General features: G+C 43.9%; 1 protein-coding gene across 2 annotated transcripts in view; it reads right to left on the bottom strand.

Moving 5' to 3' along the window:
* LOC123762009 (sodium-coupled monocarboxylate transporter 1) overlaps positions 1-16,176 on the bottom strand; it is a 299,587-nt gene extending 283,411 nt beyond the window's left edge. For both annotated transcript variants that reach the window (XM_069335749.1, XM_069335750.1), the window contains exon 1: positions 16,113-16,176. The gene's annotated coding sequence lies outside the window, so the exon portion shown is untranslated. The remainder of the gene's footprint in view (positions 1-16,112) is intronic.
* Between the last annotated feature and the right edge of the window lie 3,797 nt (positions 16,177-19,973).

Genomic DNA, 19,973 nt, shown 5'->3' with positions numbered 1-19,973 from the left:
TCAGGTGTGCTGTGTTATTAAAAGTAAGGGGAGTTTTGATATTCTGGTGTGCTGTGTTTGTATATGTAAGGTAATTGTGGCCTTCAGGTGTGCTGTGTTATTAAAAGTAAGGGGAGTTTTGATATTCTGGTGTGCTGTGTTTGTATATGTAAGGTAATTGTGGTCCTCAGGTAAGGTAATTGTGGCCATCAGGCCTGCTGTGTTAGTATATGTTGGGTATTAGTGGCCCTCAGTCCTCTTGTGTAAGTTCACATCAGGAAATTTTGACATTCTGGTCTGCTGTGTTTGTATATGTAAGGTAATTGTTGCCTTCAGGTCTGCTGTGTTAGTACACATAAGGTAATTGTCGCATTCAGGTCTACTGTGATAGTACATGTAAGGTTATTATGACCTTCAGGCTTGCCGTGTTAGTACACGTAAGGTAACTGTGGCCCACGTTTCTGCTGTGTTAGTTCACGTAATGGTATTGCGGCCTTCAGGTCTGCTGTGTTTGAATATATAAAGTGATTGTTGCCTTCAAGTCTGCTGTGTTATTACACGAAAGGAAATTGGGGCATTCTGATGTGCTGTGTGTAATACACATACGGTAATTGTTGCCTTCTAGTTTGCGATGTCAGTACACGTAAGGTAATTGTTGCCTTCATGTCAGCTGAGTTTTAACACGTAAGGTTATTGTGACCTTAAGGTCTCCTCTGTTAGTCCACGTAAGGTAACTGTTGCATTCAGGTCTCCTGTGTTAGTAAACGTAAGGAAATTGTGAACTTCAGGCCTGCTGAGTTAGTACATGTAAGGTAATTTTAGCCTTCTGGTCTGTTTTTTTAGTAAACATTAAGTAATGTGGCCTTAAGGTCTGCTGTGTTAGTACAGGGAAGGTAATTTGGCATTAAGGTCTACTGTGTTAGAATATGTAAGGAAATTGTGTCATTCAGGTCTGCTGTGTTAGTACACATAAGGTATTGTGGCCTTCAGGTCTGCTGTTTTGGTATTCTTAAAGTAACTGTGACCTTCAGGTCTGCTGTGTTAGTACGTGTAAGGTAATTGTAGCTTTCAGGTCTGCTGAGTTAGTAGACGTAAGGTAATTGTTGCCTTCAGGACCGCTGAGTTAGTATATAGAAGTTAATTGAGGCCTTCAGGTCTGCTGTGTTAGTACACGGAAGGTAATTTGGCATTAAAGTCTACTGTATTAGTATTTATTAGGTAATTATGACATTCAGGTCTGCTTTGTTAGTACATGTAAGGGTATTTTGGCCTTCAGGTCCACTGTGTTATCTTGAGGTTATCTTGAGATGATTTTGGGGCTTTTTTTTTTAGTGTCTCCGCGGCCCGGTCCTCGACCAGGCTTCCACCCCTAGGAAGCAGCCCGTGACAGCTGACTAACACCCAGGTACCTATTTTACTACTAGGTAACAGGGGCATAGGGTGAAAGAAACCCATTGTTTCTCGCCGGCGCCTGGGATCGAACCCAGGACTACAGGATCACAATTTCAGCGTGCTGTCTGCTCGGCCGACCGGCTCCCACATAAGTTCACATACGTTAGTTCACATAAGGTAATTATTGCCATCAGGCTTGCTATATTAGTACACGTAAGGTATCTGTGGCCTTCAGGTCTGCTGTGTTAGTACACATAAGGAAATTGTGAACTTCAGGCCTGCTGAGATAGTACATATTAGGTAATTTTGGCCTTCGGCTCTGTTTTGTTAGTAAACATAAGGTAATGTGGCCTTCAGGTCTGCTATGTTAATACAAAAAAAGTAATTGTGCTTTCAGATCAGCTGAGTTAGAAACACATAAGGTAATAGTGGCCTTCAGGCCTGCTGTGTTAGTACACGTAAGGTAATTCTGGACTTCTTGTCGGCTGTGTTATTATACTTAAGGTAATTCTGGCCTTCAGGTCTGCTTTGTTAGTACACGTAATGTAATTGTGGCCTTCAAGTCTGCTGTGTTAGAACACGTAAGGTAATTTTTGCTTGCAGGTATGCTGTGTTTGCATATGTAGGTAATTTTGGCCTTTAAATCTGCTGTGGCATTACACGTATGATAATTTTGTGCTTCAGGTCTGCTGTGTTAGTATACTTCAGTTAATTGTGGCCTTCAGGTCTACTATGTTAGTACACGTTAAATAATTGTTACCTTCAGGTCAGCTGAGTTTGGATACGTAACGTTATTGTGGCCTTAAGTTCTGCTCTTTTACTACACGTATGGTAACTGTGGTCTTCATGTCTGCTGTGTTAGTAGACGTATGATAATTGTGGCCTTCAGGTCTCCTGTGAAAGTATATGTAAGGTTATTGTAGGCTTCAGGTCTGCTGTGTTAGTTCACATCAGGTAATTGTGGCCATCAGGTCTGCTGTGTTAGTACATGTCAGGTAAATGTGACCTTCAGGTTTGCTGTCTTAGTATACTTAAGGTTGTGGTCTTCAGGTATGATGTGTTTGTACGTGTAAGGTAATTGTGGCCTTCAGGTTAGGTGAGTTAGTACACGTAAGGTAATGGTGGCCTTCAGGTCTGCTGTGTTAGTGTACCTAAGGTAACTTTGGCCTTCAGGCCTACTGCGTTAGTAAATGTATGGTAATTGAGGCCTTCAGTCTTGCTGTGTAAGTACATGTAAGGTTATTGTGGCCATCAGGTCAGTTCTCTTAGACGACACATGATTATTGTGGCCTTCAGGCCTGTCATGTTAGTACATGAAAGGTAATTGTGGCTTTCAAGTCTGCTGTGTTAATATATGTTAGGTAATTGTGGCCTTCAGGTCTGTTGTGTTAGTTCAAGTAAGATAATTTATGCCTTCAGGTCTGCTGTGTTTATATATGTAATGTAATTGTGGCCTTCAAGTCTGCTGTGGTATTACACGTAAGGTAATGTTGGCCTTCAGGTCTGCTGAGTTAGTATACTTAAGGTAATTGTGGCCTTCAGGTCAGCTGAGTTTGTACACGTAAGGTTATAGAGGCCTTCAGGCCTGCTGTGTTAGTACACGTGAGACAATTGTGGCCTACAGGTTTTCTGTGTGGGTACACGTAATTTAATTGTGGCTTTCATACTGCTTTGTTATTATATGTACGGTAATTGAGGCTTTCAGGATAGCTGTGTTAGTACACATAAGGTAATTTGTAGCGTTCAGGTCTGCTGTGTTATTATTTTATCTAAGGTAATTGATGATATTAGGCCTGATGTGTTAGTACACGGAAGGTAATTGTTACCTTCAGGTCAGGTGGGTTAGTATATGTAAGGTAATTGTGTCCCATAGGTCTACTGTGCTAATAAACGTAAGGTAATTGTGGCCTTTAGATCTGCTGAGTTAGTACACGTAATATTACTATTGCTTTCAGATCTGCTGTGTTAATAAAAATAAGATAATGGTGGTCCTCATGTCTGCTGTGTTTCTATATATAAGCGAATTGTGACCTTCAGGCCTACTGTGTTATTGCACGTAAGGTAATTATAGCCTTTAGACTGCTGTGACAGTACACTTAATGTAATTGTTGCCTTCAGGTCTGCTGAGTTAGTGCACGTAAGGTAATTGTGGCCTTCAGGTGTGTTGTGATAATGCACTTAAGGTAATTGTTGCCTTCTGGTCTGATGCCTTAGTACACGTAAGGTTATTGTGGCATTAAGGTATGCTGTATTAGCATATGTAAGGTAACTGTGGCCTTCAGGACTGCTCTGTTAGTATGTGTGGTAATTTTGACCTTCAGGTCTGCTGTATTAGTGCACGGAAGGTTATTGTGGCCTTCAGTCTTGCTGTATTAGTACACATAAGGTAATGGTAGCCTTCAGTCTTGCTGTGTTAGTGCGCGTTAGGTAAATGTTTCCTTTAGGTCTGCAGTGCTAGTACACGTAAGGTAATTGTGAACTTCATTCCTGCTGTGTTAGTACATGTAAGGTAATTGTGGCCTTCAGGTCAGCTGAGTTAGTTCACATAAGGTAGTTGTGGCTCTCAAGTCTGCTGTGATAGTACACTTAAGGAAATTGTAGCCTTCAGGTCTGCTTTGTCGGTACACGTATCGCAATGGTTGATTTCAAGCGTATTATATTAGTTCACTTAAGGTTATTGTGACCTTAAGGTCTGCTCTGTTAGTTCACGTAAGGTAATTATGGCCTTCAAGTCTGCTGTATTAGTAGACGTTAGGTAATGATTGCCTTTAGGTCTGCTGTGTTTGAATATGTAAGGTAATTGTGGCCACCAGGCCTCCTCTGTTACTACACGTAAGGTAACTGTAGCCGTCAGGTCTGCCGTGTTATTACACCTAAGGTTATTGTGGCTTTCAGGTCTCCTGTGTTAGTACGTGAAAGGTAATTGTTGCCTTCAGGTCTGTCGTGTTAGTACACGTAAGGTAATTGTGGCTTTCAGGTCTGCTGTGTTAGTACATGTAAGGTAACTGTGGCCTTCAGATCTGTTGTGTTGTTACATGTAAGGTTATTGTGGCTTTCAGGTCTTCTGAGTAACTACACATGAGGTAATTGTGGCCTTCATGCCTTCTGTGTAAGTATATGTAAGATAATTGTGGCCTTCACGTCTGATGTGTTAGTACACGTTAGGTAATTTTTACCTTCATGTCTTCTGTGTCCGTACACGTAATGTAATTTTGGGCCTTCAGGAGTTAGTACACGACACACAACAGGTGCTGGACAAGACACACAACAGGTGCTGGACAAGACACACAACAGGTGCTGGACAAGACACACAACAGGTGCTGGACAAGACACACAACAGGGGCTGGACAAGACACACAACAGGTGCTGGACAAGACACACAACAGGTGCTGGACAAGACACACAACAGGGGCTGGACAAGACACACAACAGGTGCTGGACAAGACACACAACAGGTGCTGGACAAGACACACAACAGGTGCTGGACAAGACACACAACAGGTGCTGGACAAGACACACAACAGGTGCTGGACAAGACACACAACAGGTGCTGGACAAGACACACAACAGGTGCTGGACAAGACACACAACAGGTGCTGGACAAGACACACAACAGGTGCTGGACAAGACACACAACAGGTGCTGGACAAGACACACAACAGGTGCTGGGGGAGACACACAACAGGTGCTGGACAAGATACACAACAGGTGCTGGACAAGACACACAACAGGTGCTGGACAAGACACACAACAGGTGCTGGACAAGACACACAACAGGTGCTGGGAGAGACACACAACAGGTGCTGGACAAGATACACAACAGGTGCTGGACAAGACACACAACAGGTGCTGGACAAGACACACAACAGGTGCTGGACAAGACACACAACAGGTGCTGGACAAGACACACAACAGGTGCTGGGAGAGACACACAACAGGTGCTGGACAAGACACACAACAGGTGCTGGACAAGACACACAACAGGTGCTGGACAAGACACACAACAGGTGCTGGACAAGACACACAACAGGTGCTGGACAAGACACACAACAGGTGCTGGACAAGACACACAACAGGTGCTGGACAAGACACACAACAGGTGCTGGACAAGACACACAACAGGTGCTGGGGGAGACACACAACAGGTGCTGGACAAGATACACAACAGGTGCTGGACAAGACACACAACAGGTGCTGGACAAGACACACAACAGGTGCTGGACAAGACACACAACAGGTGCTGGGAGAGACACACAACAGGTGCTGGACAAGATACACAACAGGTGCTGGACAAGACACACAACAGGTGCTGGACAAGACACACAACAGGTGCTGGACAAGACACACAACAGGTGCTGGACAAGACACACAACAGGTGCTGGGAGAGACACACAACAGGTGCTGGACAAGACACACAACAGGTGCTGGACAAGACACACAACAGGTGCTGGACAAGACACACAACATGTGCTGGACAAGACACACAACAGGTGCTGGACAAGACACACAAAAGGTGCTGGGGGAGACACACAACAGGTGCTGGGCGAGACGCACAACAGGTGCTGGGGGAGACGCACAACAGGTGCTGGGGGAGACACACAACAGGTGCTGGGGGAGACACACAACAGGTGCTGGGGGAGACGCACAACAGGTGCTGGGGGAGACACACAACAGGTGCTGGGGAAGACACACAACAGGTGCTGGAGGAGACGCACAACAGGTGCTGGGCGAGACACACAACAGGTGCTGGAAAGACACACAACAGGAGCTGGACAAGACACACAACAGGTGCTGGACAAGACACACAACAGGTGCTGGACAAGACACACAACAGGTGCTGGACAAGACACACAACAGGTGCTGGACAAGACACACAAAAGGTGCTGGGGGAGACACACAACAGGTGCTGGGCGAGACGCACAACAGGTGCTGGGGGAGACGCACAACAGGTGCTGGGGGAGACACACAACAGGTGCTGGGGGAGACACACAACAGGTGCTGGGGGAGACGCACAACAGGTGCTGGGGGAGACACACAACAGGTGCTGGGGAAGACACACAACAGGTGCTGGAGGAGACGCACAACAGGTGCTGGGCGAGACACACAACAGGTGCTGGGCGAGACGCACAACAGGTGCTGGGCGAGACACACAACAGGTGCTGGACAAGACACACAACAGGTGCTGGACAAGACACACCACAGGTGCTGGACAAGACACACCACAGGTGCTGGACAAGACACACAACAGGTGCTGGGGGAGACGCACAACAGGTGCTGGACCAGACACACAACAGGTGCTGGACAAGACACACAACAGGTGCTGGACAAGACACACAACAGGTGCTGGACAAGACACACAACAGGTGCTGGACAAGACACACAACAGGTGCTGGACAAGACACACAACAGGTGCTGGGCGAGACGCACAACAGGTGCTGGGGGAGACGCACAACAGGTGCTGGGGGAGACACACAACAGGTGCTGGGGGAGACACACAACAGGTGCTGGGCGAGACGCACAACAGGTGCTGTTCGAGACACACAACAGGTGCTGGGGGAGACGCACAACAGGTGCTGAGCGAGAGACACAACAGGTGCTGGGGAGAAGCACAATAGGTGCTGGGGGAGACGCACAACAGGTGCTGGGGGAGACGCGCAACAGGTGCTGGGCGAGACACACAACAGGTGCTGGGGGAGACACACAATAGGTGCTGGGGGAGACGCACAATAGGTGTTGGGGGAGACGCACAACAGGTGCTGGGGGAGACACACAACAGGTGCTGGGGGAGACACACAACAGGTGCTGGGGAAGACGCACAACAGGTGCTGGGGGAGACACACAACAGGTGCTGGGGGAGACACACAAAAGGTGCTGGGGGAGACACACAACAGGTGCTGGGGTAGACACACAACAGGTGCTGGGGAAGACACACAACAGGTGCTGGGCGAGACGCACAACAGGTGCTGGGGGAGACGCACAACAGGTGCTGGGCGAGACGCACAACAGGTGCTGGGGGAGACGCACAACTGGTGCTGAGCGAGAGACACAACAGGTGCTGGGGAGAAGCACAATAGGTGCTGGGGGAGACGCGCAACAGGTGCTGGGCGAGACACACAACACGTGCTGAGGGAGACGCACAATAGGTGCTGGGGGAGACGCGCAACAGGTGCTGGGCGAGACGCGCAACAGGGGCTGGGCGAGACGCACAACAGGGGCTGGGCGAGACGCACAACAGGGGCTGGGCGAGACGCACAACAGGGGCTGGGCGAGACGCACAACAGGTGCTGGGCGAGACGCACAACAGGTGCTGGGCGAGACGCACAACAGGTGTTGAGCGAGACGCACAACAGGGGCTTGACGAGACACACAACAGGTCCTGGGAGAGACACACAACAGGTGCTGGGCGAGACACACAACAGGTGCTGAGCGAGAGACACAACAGGTGCTGGGCGAGACGCACAACAGGTGCTGGGGGAGACGAACAACAGGTGCTGGGCGAGACGCACAACAGGTGCTGGGCGAGACGCACAACAGGTGCTGGGCGAGACGCACAACAGGTGCTGGGCGAGACGCACAACAGGTGCTGAGCGAGAGACACAACAGGTGCTGGGGGAGACGCACAATAGGTGCTGGGGGAGACGCACAACAGGTGCTGAGCGAGAGACACAACAGGTGCTGGGCGAGACGCACAACAGGTGCTGGGGGAGACGCACAATAGGTGCTGGGGGAGACGCACAACAGGTGCTGAGCGAGACGCACAACAGATGCTGGGCGAGACGAACAACAGGTGCTGGGCGAGACGCACAACAGGTGCTGAGCGAGACGCACAACAGGTGCTGGGCGAGACGCACAACAGGTGCTGAGCGAGACGCACAACAGGGGCTGGGCGAGACGCACAACAGGTGCTGGGCGAGACGCACAACAGGTGCTGAGCGAGACGCACAACAGGGGCTGGGCGAGACGCACAACAGGTGCTGGGCGAGACGCACAGCAGGTGCTGAGCGAGACGCACAACAGGTGCTTGGGGAGACGCACAACAGGTGCTTGGGGAGACGCACAACAGGTGCTGAGTGAGACGCACAACAGGTGCTGGGCGAGACGCACAACAGGGGCTGGGCGAGACGCACAACAGGGGCTTGACGAGACACACAACAGGTCCTGGGAGAGACACACAACAGGTGCTGGGGGAGACGCACAACATGTGCTGGGGGAGACGCACAACAGGGGCTGGGCGAGACGCACAACAGGTGCTGGGCGAGACGCACAACAGGTGCTGGGCGAGACGCACAACAGGTGCTGAGCGAGACGCCCAACAGGGGCTTGACGAGACACACAACAGGTGGTGGGCGAGACGTACAACAGGGGCTGAGCGAGACGCACAACAGGAGCTGGGAGATACGCACAACAGGAGCTGGGCGAGATTAAAAAAATAATAATAAATATTTATTAATATTTAATATCTATATAAATAAAAATGGAAATGTTCGTTTGTTCAAAATCGCTAATCTTCGAAAGTTCTTCACCGATTGCCATGAAATTGTCACACAACGTTCCATTCACAGCCGAGCAGGTTTATATATATATACTATATAGATGTCACGTCTATGACGGGAAAAAACACGCTTTTTTTAAAGCTGTGTTTTTCGGGTGTTTTTCATGTGAGGGAAATCTTTGAAACCTCTTTACCGATTGCTTTGAAATTGTTACAAAATATTGGATTCAAATAGGCGAGTGTTTATATATACCTACTATATACATATAAGGTACATGTTTTTATGTCACCTGTGACATAAAAAAATAAACCTTATCTGAAAAACAGCGCCATCTGTAGGACGTAAGAGGAACACACTAGGTAATCTCCAAAAGTTCTTCACCGATTGCTTTAAAATTTTGACACAACGTTCCATTTGAATACATGCGTGTTTTGATATACCTACTATTTAGATGCCACACCTGTGACAGGTGAAAACGCGTTTTTTGGAAAACAGCGCCATCTGTTGCACGTAAGAGCAACACACGATATATAAAATATGTTACGATTTCATTTCAATGCTTCCGATTGCATTGATATATTAAATTTTCATAGATTTTTATTGATTTTCATTTTGATATAAATAATTTGTGTGACGTTGTATTTTAATTGAGCGGCGATGTTTACCATACCGTTCATTTCCTGGGAATAGCTTATTTGTTTCTTTTTTAACTCTTTTTTTTTTTTAACTGTTCATCTTATTTTTTCGTGCAGTTGGTGGTGAAATTGATCTGTGTCGATTGATCTGCATTTGAACTGAAATATTTCGTTACTATTTTTTGTTTTCGTTTTGAAAACAAGAAAATGTACAACGCGCTTATTTCACAGCTTCAAATGTGCAACAATCAGCTATGAATCCACCGTGTACAACGTTAAGTGCTTTCTTCACGTTATGTCATAATGACGCGTTTGCGAAAACACACTGTATTCGGAAGTGCCTACGAATTACACATGGAATACGAGTAAAAAATCATTTGAACGACACAAACGAAGAGAGCGAGTAGACGAACACCCTGACATATTCAAACACACTACGACAGGCAGACTGTGCACTGCGCATCCCAATCAAGATGAATGGATCTTTCTTCGCATACTGTTGGTAAATGTGCCCGGTCCAACGTTCTTCCAGACATTGAGATTTGTCAACGGCGTTACACATGCCACTTCCCATTGAACTGGATAAGCACCTCTAAAGGATACCTGATCAACCAGGCTGTGACTCATACGTCAGGCTGCGACAGCCGCGTCCAACAGCCTGGTTGATCATTCCGGCAACCAGGAGGCTTGGTCGACGACCGGGCCGCGGGGACGCTAAGCCCCGGAAGCACCTCAAGACTCGACTCAAGACTCCCGTAGTGCATGTCAAGCTCTGAATTTATTGGAGAACGACCGACACTGGGATGCATGCATTAATGACGAGTCCAACACGTCACATCTAATTCAAATTCGTGCATTGTTTGCAATCATATTGACCGCCTGCTCTCCTTCATCTCCAACAGAGTAATGGGAGAAATATATATCGCACATGGCTGAAAACATTATCCGTCGAATACGCAAGGAAAACTCAAATATGAACATGAATTTCACAGCAGAAATCTACAAAGAAGTGTTGATAATGGTTGAAGATTTGCGCCTAGAAATCGCGAACAAAGTTCTAAATCAGTTGGAAATGCGATCCTTGAATTTATCTGCTGCTGCTTCATTCAATGTAGAATTGCGTGGTGAACAAAATTACAACACGAGTGATCTGTTCTTGTATGTGCAATCAAATATTCTTAAGCTAACGCTTGAGCGAAAAGACATTTACAATGAAATAATTCGAACTGTCAATAACGGGTTTGGAGAAATCTTATTAGTTACGCCAGGAGGAACTGTAAAACCTTTCTAATTACATTGATTCTGGCAGCATTTCGATCCCAAAATGGCATAACCTTAGCTCTTGCATCGTCCAAAATAGTTGGGACATTGATACCAAGTGGAAGAACTGCTACTTCGGCTATGAAATTGCCATTGAACATGCAATTCATTGAAACTCCCACGTGTAAAATTTCAAATCATCCGGCATAGGAAAAGTGTTGCAGAAATGTTAACTTATTGTTTGGGATGAATGCACAGTGGGCTAGAAAAAATCGCTCGAAGCTCTTGATCGATCATTGCAAGATTTGCGTGGAATAATCAGACCATTTGGGAACGCATTCATATTGCCTGCAGGAGATTTCAGGCAAACATTACCTGTAATTCCTAGACCGACACATAAAGACGTTATTATTAACTACAAATATGCGTGTCCAGCTGCAAAACGATCCATCAGCTGGGATATTCTCACAACAATTTCTAGAAATTGAGAATGGAAACGTATCGGTTGATCTGACCTCAGGACGAATTTCATTGCCTTCTAACTTCAACAATTTAGTGATGTCAAAAGAAGAATTGGTTGAAAAAGTGTTTCCCGTTATTTAAACCAATTATAACAATCACGATTGGCTGAGTGAACGAGCTATTTTTGCGGCCAAGAACAAATCTTCTACGACCTTAACAATATTTTTCAGTCTAACATCCAAAGCGAGGCAGTCACATACAAGTCCGTCGACACTGTTGTGGAAGCAGATGAAGCGGTTAATTATCCAACAAAGTTTTTGAATTCATTCGATCTGCCAGGGATACCTGGCAGTATCCCTTATATTGAATTCAAGTATATATTGAATTCACTTGATCACACGCACTACAATTGAAAATCGGCTTGCCAATTATCATATTGCGAAATATCAACCAGCTTAATCTTTGCAACGCCAAGTTGCAAATCAGCAACGTCGTAGAAGCAACAATCTTGACAGGACCTTTCAAAGGTAAAAATGTCCTCATTCCTCACTTCCTGTGATTCCAACAGATATGTCATTTCAATTTAAGATATTGTAATTTCAAATTGGATTGGCGTTGGCACTCACCATCAACAAACCTCAAAGGCAATCTTTAGAATTGTGCAGTTTATATCTAATTACGGATTGCTTCTCACATGAACAATTATATGTTGAGTGTTGTAGATTCGGTAAACCAGACAATCTCTTTATCTCCAGACAATGGAACATCAAAAAATCCTCTATACACACAAACATTGTGAAGTTAAACATAATAGAAACGAGTGCATTCTCTTTTCTTTCTTTTCCATTTAACCAGACTGAGCCACAGCAACGCGTGGCGGATACAGCTAGTATATAAATAAAAATTTATATGCTCGTCTGTTCAAATATTGCTAATCTCCGAAAGTTCTTTCCTGATTGCTTTGAAAATTTCACACAATGTTCTATTCGACATCCAAGCGGGATTTTATTTTCATACTATATAGATTTCACATATGTGATAGGAAAAACATGAGTTTTTCAAAACAGTTTTTATTCGTTTTCATATGAGGGAAATCGTAAAAACCTCTTTATCGATTGCTTTGAAATTTTGACACAACGTTGCTTTCGAATAGGCGAGTATTTTTATATACCTACTATATATATTTCACACCTGAGACATTTAAAAACATAACTTTTTAAAAAAAAAACAGCGTCATCTGCTACACGTAACAACAACACACGCTATACTAATTATGTTACGATTCCATCTCAATGTTTCTGATTCCAATGACAAATTGTATTTTCATAGATTTCGATTTGTTTTCCTATTAATTTAATTATTTTCCGTGAGATTACGTTGAAATTGAGCTGTGTTGTTCACCATACCGTTCATTTCGTTTGAATTGTTTATTTTTATTATTTTTTCATTTTTTCATTTCGTTTTTTAACTGGTTTTCTTAGATTTCAGTGATGGGAACGTCAGTTCATTTGATGTTCCCAATTTTCTAATGAGAACATCAGATCATTTGGGAATGCATCGGACGAGGGAGTGGGGAATGGTGTGGAGATCAATGGGACGAGAGTGGGGGGATGGTGGGCTGGACGAGGAGACCGGGGAGGGGGGTATAGGTGAGGAGGACGAGGGGACGTGGGAGTTGGGGATTATGGGGACGAGGACACAGGGGAAAGGAGAATGATGGGGAGGACAAGGGAAGAGAGGTGAGGGGGATTGAGGGGAGGACGAGGGGACGAGGGATGGGGGAATGGTTGGGAGGACGAGAGGACGGGGAAGTGGGAGATGGTGGGGAGGACGACGGGACGGTGGAATGGGGGATGTTGGGGAAGACAAAGGGACGGTGGAGGGGGTGAATGGGGGGAGGACGAGGGGCCGAGGGAGGGGGAATTGGTTGGGAGGATGAAAGGGACTGGGGAGTAAGGAATGGTTGGGAGGACGAGGGGACTGGGATGAGGGGAATGTTGGGGAGGACTGGGAGACAGGGGAAGGTTGCTGTGGCTCAGGAACGCACATACATTGCTGAGCCACAGCAATGCGTGGCCGGGTACAGCTGGTATAATAATATATAGATATATAATATTTCAGCTTCTTCGTAATTAGGTGTTATTTCATCAGGCCAGTAGTCTTTTTCAATGACACACATTTCACTTTGCAGTGATTTATACATTCTTTGAGGTTCAGAAGTTTGAGAGCTTTTCATGGATGTTGTCGTGAACATACGGTGCTGTACATTCTTCACAAGACTAGTACAAAACTGTTGATAATTAATGGAGACAATTTTCGTATTGTTTGTTATGGTAATTCCTCCAAACTTTCTATTTTTAATTGCCTTTTGAGCTTCTTAATTTCTAGTGCCAGGTTTCACTTTTAGTCCATGCAATGACCTTATGCTCCGTCGAATCAATTTGTCTGCCTACACAATCGAAGTAGTGCGTTTGTGTAGTCACTCTGACAGTAAATCAAGTTCATTCAATGTTTCACTCAATTTTTTTTCCACTTTCACTCTTATCATTATCAGTCTCCTGCACGATATTCTTATTACATTCTTCATTTTTTTTACGAGAGAAGGAAATAAACATTGTTCAATTAGAAGCCAGGATGAGGTTGTTTGTGAGAAAAAATGGGTCTGATTAGAGAGAAACTAATGCCACGCTAATGCTAATGCTTTACTAATGCCACGGGTGTGACTGTTTTATGTTATTTATGTCGTGTTATTTATTTGTAACGTACTGTTTTTTTGTGTGTGTGTGTGTGTGTGTGTGTGTGTGTGTGTGTGTGTGTGTGTGTGTGTGTGTGTGTGTGTGTGTGTGTGTGTGTGTGTGTGTGTGTGTGTGTGTGTGTACCCTCCAGTGCCCGTTTCGGGGTTTTCTCATTGTGCCATATTTTATGTGTTTTATTTCTTGGTTTTTGTTGTGTATGTTTAGTTTGCATCCGTGTTTCCGTACTTTGTTATGTTTGTCCTGTATGTATGTTTGTTTTCTATTGTCTGGTTTGTATATTGTGTATTTCTTTTATAAAACAAAGATTTTGTATATGTGTGAGTGTCTGGTTTATTCTGTATATGTTTGTTGTGTCTTTCCATGTCCGTAATGCGTCCGATTGTTGTATGTCCATTATTATGTTTCATTTTGTATTCGGACTAATGTCCCTGGAGTTTCTAGGGTCTTGTACTGCAATGTTCTCTTTTATGCCTGTGTTTCTGCTTGTGTTTCTGCTTATGTTTTGTTGTAATGTTCTTGTTCTTCTGTTCATGTATATTGTGCTATACTTTGTATATTTCTTTTATAAAAATAAAAAAATAAAAAAAAAACTTTACTAATGCCACTGAAACACATAACTACAGTTATCAACTCAGTATTTCACATGACGCTAGAACCACTCCCCAAAATAACGCTAAATTATGTAAAGTTGTGTGTAGCAGTTTGGTCGTTTTACTTGCCTAGTAAATATTATTTATTTGTTTATTTATTTATTTATATACAAGACGTTTCATTTGGTTTATGAGAGTACATAATATTGATGTGTTTACATTGTTATAAAATCACTAACACTCATAGCGTTTTGGGTAGAATATACTAAATATTAAAATATAGTATTGTATGAATATAGAAATACCTGTCTAACGAACTACTGCTATAGCCATGAACATTATTGCTGAATATTGGTATCCAAAGTGGTAGGTTGGCCACTTTGTCTCATACTGTCTGGCATAAATGATCAGGAAGCGTTCACGAGCGTTGGGTATTGTTTCCTGGTTCGTGCGTGTACAATTCAGCCTGTTTACCTTTTATATATATATATATATATATATATATATATATATATATATATATATATATATATATATATATATATATATATATATATATATATATGTAAAGTTAAATATTGAATCTTAAAAAAAGCGAAGAAATATCATATTATTAACTTATTAGTTATGTAATACCAATATTTTCCTGCCACGATCAATCCTTACCCAGAAGCCATCATCTCTCTTCCCCTTATCTTCTCTCCCTTTCCCTTCATCCTCTCTCCTTTTTCCCTTATCCTCTCTTCCTTTTCCCTCATCCTCTCTCCCTTTCCCCTCATCCTCTATCCTTTCCCCTCTCCCTTTTCCCCCTAATCCTCTCTCCCTTTTCTCTCATCCTCTCTCCCCATCATCGTCTCTCCCCTTCCCCTCAGCCTCTCTCCCTTCCCTTCAGCCTCTCTCCCTTTCCCACTCATCCTCTCTCCCTTTCCCCCAGCCTCTCTCCCTTTGCCCTCTGCCTCTCTTCCTTTCACCCCCTCATCCTTTGTCCCTTTCCCCTCATCCTCTGTCCCTTTCCTCTCATCCTTTCTCCCTATCCCCCATTCCATCACCCACTTGCAGAGGTGCTGGAGCGGCATTTCTGGCGAGCTCCGGCAGCACTGTCCCACTGCTGTTGGGGATAGTTAGCTCTCTAATCGTTTAGATCCCTACTTGTTCGAGCACTCACCTATCCAGGTATGATCCAGCATCATCGGTGTTTAACCTTGCTGACCAAACGACACGCACAAATACACGCATACTAATATACCCACTTGGCATGGTCTCGAGGAGTAGCGTTGGTTCAACGTTGAATTAATGTTAATTCAACATTAAATCAACGTTGATACTGTCCATTCAGCGTTAAATTGGCGTTGCTATTAGATAATGTGTCCATCGGGTAGGAGTCCGAGTCTGCACATTCATATATAACTAGACTGAAATTATTTAGATGGTTGTGGCGTTGCTGATACTTGTTCTCTTTGCTTCAGAAACAAATATGCACCCATCATTAACTAATATAAACTCCGCAAGAAAGAGCATACTGGACACGTGGAAAATTTAACTCACGATAATAATGCCGTTGGCAGGCCAGCAAGGGGAGGAGGGAGATGTTAACGCACCAACACACTCGCCCCCACTGCCTCTACTCCGCCTCCTCAACCTTACAAGAGGCTGGACAGGGCGTACATGATGCTGTGGAAATATCACTCTGTCTCTCCTTCTGTCATTACCATTTACTAAGACTAGTAGATCAGTCTTAAGCGTCGACCTGAACACATCAAGATGTAAACTAAGAGGTCGGCGACAGCGTAAGTATAACCTGGCCTCATCACCAAATGCCTAATACTCGTTAACTTAATAATCAAACCCTATGTTAATGAATGAAAAACACTTGACACACTAGATTTTTGCTATGGTCTGACAGCACGTTGCATGCATTGTAACCACCTTTTCATGGTTGATGGCTTCGACAATGTTATTTTAGGTTCAGCAAAGATGAGAGAAATACATCCATTCCCTGGATGCACCTGGTCAAGAAAAGGTCCTTCTGTGTGAACCTTTCTTATCTTCCTTATCGACAGGCTTCTTTGTTCGTCGTAGGAGTCACTTCAAAGCAAAGAAAGGCACTCTAAAGGATCTTCCGATGGGTTTTCATCAAAATTTGTGACTGAAGGATTAATGTTGTTGGAGTGTGGAACAGTGTGTGTGTGCTGAGGGCACTTTAGTTGTGCCAGTATTTAAGAATGTTTTGTGGAAACACTGCCATAAAACTTACAAATCTTACATACTGATACATAGGATGCTTACGTTACTTTACCATTAGTGTTGCCAAAGCTAATATGCATCACAAAACACTGGAAAGCGTTCATTGACTGACTACATCGTTGACTCTCGAAATATACTGACTTAACACTTTCTAAACCACAAATCACAAACACAGCTTTCCTAACACTGCCGGTTGCAAGATAAACATAGGAGTTGCCTCCAGATACTCAGGCAATCAAATTATGGCAACGCACAATTGACACAATAATGACCTGTCAAACTGGCAGTCAATATAACATGCTCTCCCTTAATGTGTTGTGTGTGCAAAGTACATACTCACTCTTACATAATAAACAAAGTGGTACCACAACGATATGACTTGTTCACTGATAGTTTGTTTCTAAACTCATCCTTAACCTGTTTTGTGTGAGTAGCGAGGTGGGTAAATATCTGGCTGATTAGCCATCAACACAAAGATAGACAATAACAATAATTAATCAGAGTTTAGTATTTGCAGTAATATCGGCCTCATACTCTCACACCTTATATCAATCACATAGCTTGCAGAAGGTCTGAATGGCTGGTTGGTCTTCATGATCATCGGTCTCATAGACGTCGACCTGGTCCTCTCTATAATGACTTCCTGCAGTATTGAAAAAGAGGCAGAGATGATAATGGGGATTCATTCTATAAGGCACATGAAGTGTACACAGGTGAGTGAGTTGGTCACGTGGATCACAGGTGGGTGAGCAGGTCACGTGGATCACAGGTGGTTGAGCAGGTCACGTGGATCACAGGTGGATTAGCAGGTCACGTGAATCACAGGTGGGTGAGCAGGTTTCGTGGAACCCAGGTTGGTGAGCAGATCATGTGGATCACAAGTGGTTGAGCAGGTCAATTGTTTTTTATTTGAGTTTTTGCTCAAATAAAAAACAATTTACTCATACATAGTGAGATGAATAGCTGTATAATTTTATACAAAATTTTGTTTGAAAAAATATATAAATTCAGGAAAACTTGGATTATTGGCTTATGAGGCAAATCGCAGCTTGCATAGTAGGCCAAGTACTGCATTCTGGCTACTAGGTACAACATAAACATACATAAATATATATATATATATATATATATATATATATATATATATATATATATATATATATATATATATATATATATATATATATATATATTTATATATATATATATATATATATATATATATATATATATATATAGGGGTACCACCACTGGTTTAATTAAAGGGACCCACATCCTCGAAGAAGAAAATAAATAGTGTTCAGAGAAGACCTTGTGGATTCTCACTGAATACTTTAATCTTTTCCTCTCCTACCACCCCCATTATTTGTTTTTTTTTGTTTTTATTTGATTTTATTGCAATGTTACAGTTTACAGAAAACACACTTATATAACAATATAACAATCAGTGTTCGAAGACCTCGTCCAGCTCCTCGGGGGTCGGGTGCGTACCCAAGATACAACACGCATTTCCCCTCTGAACAGCGACACTGAGGCGCTGGAACATAAAACTGGCCGCTCTTGGGTCTCTAGTCTTCCCAATGAGCTCCTCGCCCAGCTCCTTCAGGAACTTAAGTGCACATTTACCCCAGGCGCCCAGAGTCTCAGAGCCTATTGGCACGAACCTGTAACAACGTTCTAGGTCCCTGTACTTGTTAGTTTTCTGGGTCTATCTGAAGGTGGCCGCCCCGCCTCCCTCAGCTGCGCTGTAAGGTAGATAGGTATCAGCCAATGTGGATGCACACGTGTAGTCCCACACGACCTGTTTACCTTCTCTCCACGGCTGCAGGGTGACTCCATCTGGGCGTTTTTGGCTGTTGTCAGGCCTGCACAACTGAGGTTCCCTTTGTGCTGGGCACCCAGCTGAAGCCAAACTTCTCTTGATGATGTCATTGACTGCTTCATGTCTGGCAATCTTTCCCTGTGTCTTACGACAGATGAGACCATGGCTGCCGTATTGGTCTGCCCGTGCATGGCCGCAAATACACCGGTGCTCGGTGGAGATAGGGGCGGCAAGGCGCAGAGCAACACCAATACTTAGGGTCCGATGGTCCAGGCGGGTGCCCAAGGCGGAATTAGGGACTGCCAACAGGAAGTCCCCGGCATGGGGAGCTTGCACAGCTAGAAGACGCGCTTTGTCCTTCCTGGAAGCTGCCTCCAGCAATGATGTGGCGATGTTCTCCACTATGGGGCTATCCCATTTGGACTGTTTGCAGTCATTTGGAAAAGTCGGTCGAGGATGAGAGTTGACAAGAGTGTCCCACTGACCGGCTCCTTCCGCGAATTTGGGATCATGAATCCCAATGAAGTCTCTTAGGTGTTCCGGTAGTATTTCCTTAACTAATTCACCTGTTGCACTGGTCGAGGATAAGAATGCCGGCAATGCTAACTGGGTCGCCTTGCGAATACCTATCCCCCCGAGTCTAACTGGGAGCGTTGCTTGGTCCCATTGGTCATCTTGCAGGGAGAGGTTTAACACTTTCACGGTTATTGACCTTAGGAGTGTGTCATATTCTGTTAATTTTGGGCTGTCGAAGGAGGGAGCACACCTTAGGAAATAGGTCAGTCTGGGCAAAGCCAGGCACCTTGTGAGAAGGTACAGAGCATCGTGGGCGTCCAAAGCCCCTATTCTTCCCACCATCCTCCATATCATATATATATATATATATATATATATATATATATATATATATATATATATATATATATATATATATATATATATATATATATATATATATATATAATTATATATATAATTATATATATATATATATATATATATATATATATATATATATATATATATATATATATATATATATATATATATATATATATATATATATATGTCGTACCTAATAGCCAGAACGCACTTCGCAGCCTACTATTCAAGGCCCGATTTGCCTAATAAGCCAAGTTTTCATGAATTAATGTTTTTTCGTCTACCTAACCTACCTAATTTAACCTAACCTAGCTTTTTTTGGCTACCTAACCTAACCTTACCTATAAATATAGGTTAGGTTAGGTTAGGTAGGGTTGGTTAGGTTCGGTCATATATCTACGTTAATTTTAACTCCAATAAAAAAAATTGACCTCATACATAGAGAAAAGGGTTGCTTT

This window comes from Procambarus clarkii, chromosome 34 (genome assembly GCF_040958095.1).
Source record: "Procambarus clarkii isolate CNS0578487 chromosome 34, FALCON_Pclarkii_2.0, whole genome shotgun sequence".
In the NCBI taxonomy this organism is placed as follows: domain Eukaryota; kingdom Metazoa; phylum Arthropoda; class Malacostraca; order Decapoda; family Cambaridae; genus Procambarus; species Procambarus clarkii.
This window is presented reverse-complemented; position numbering and strand designations above follow the sequence as displayed.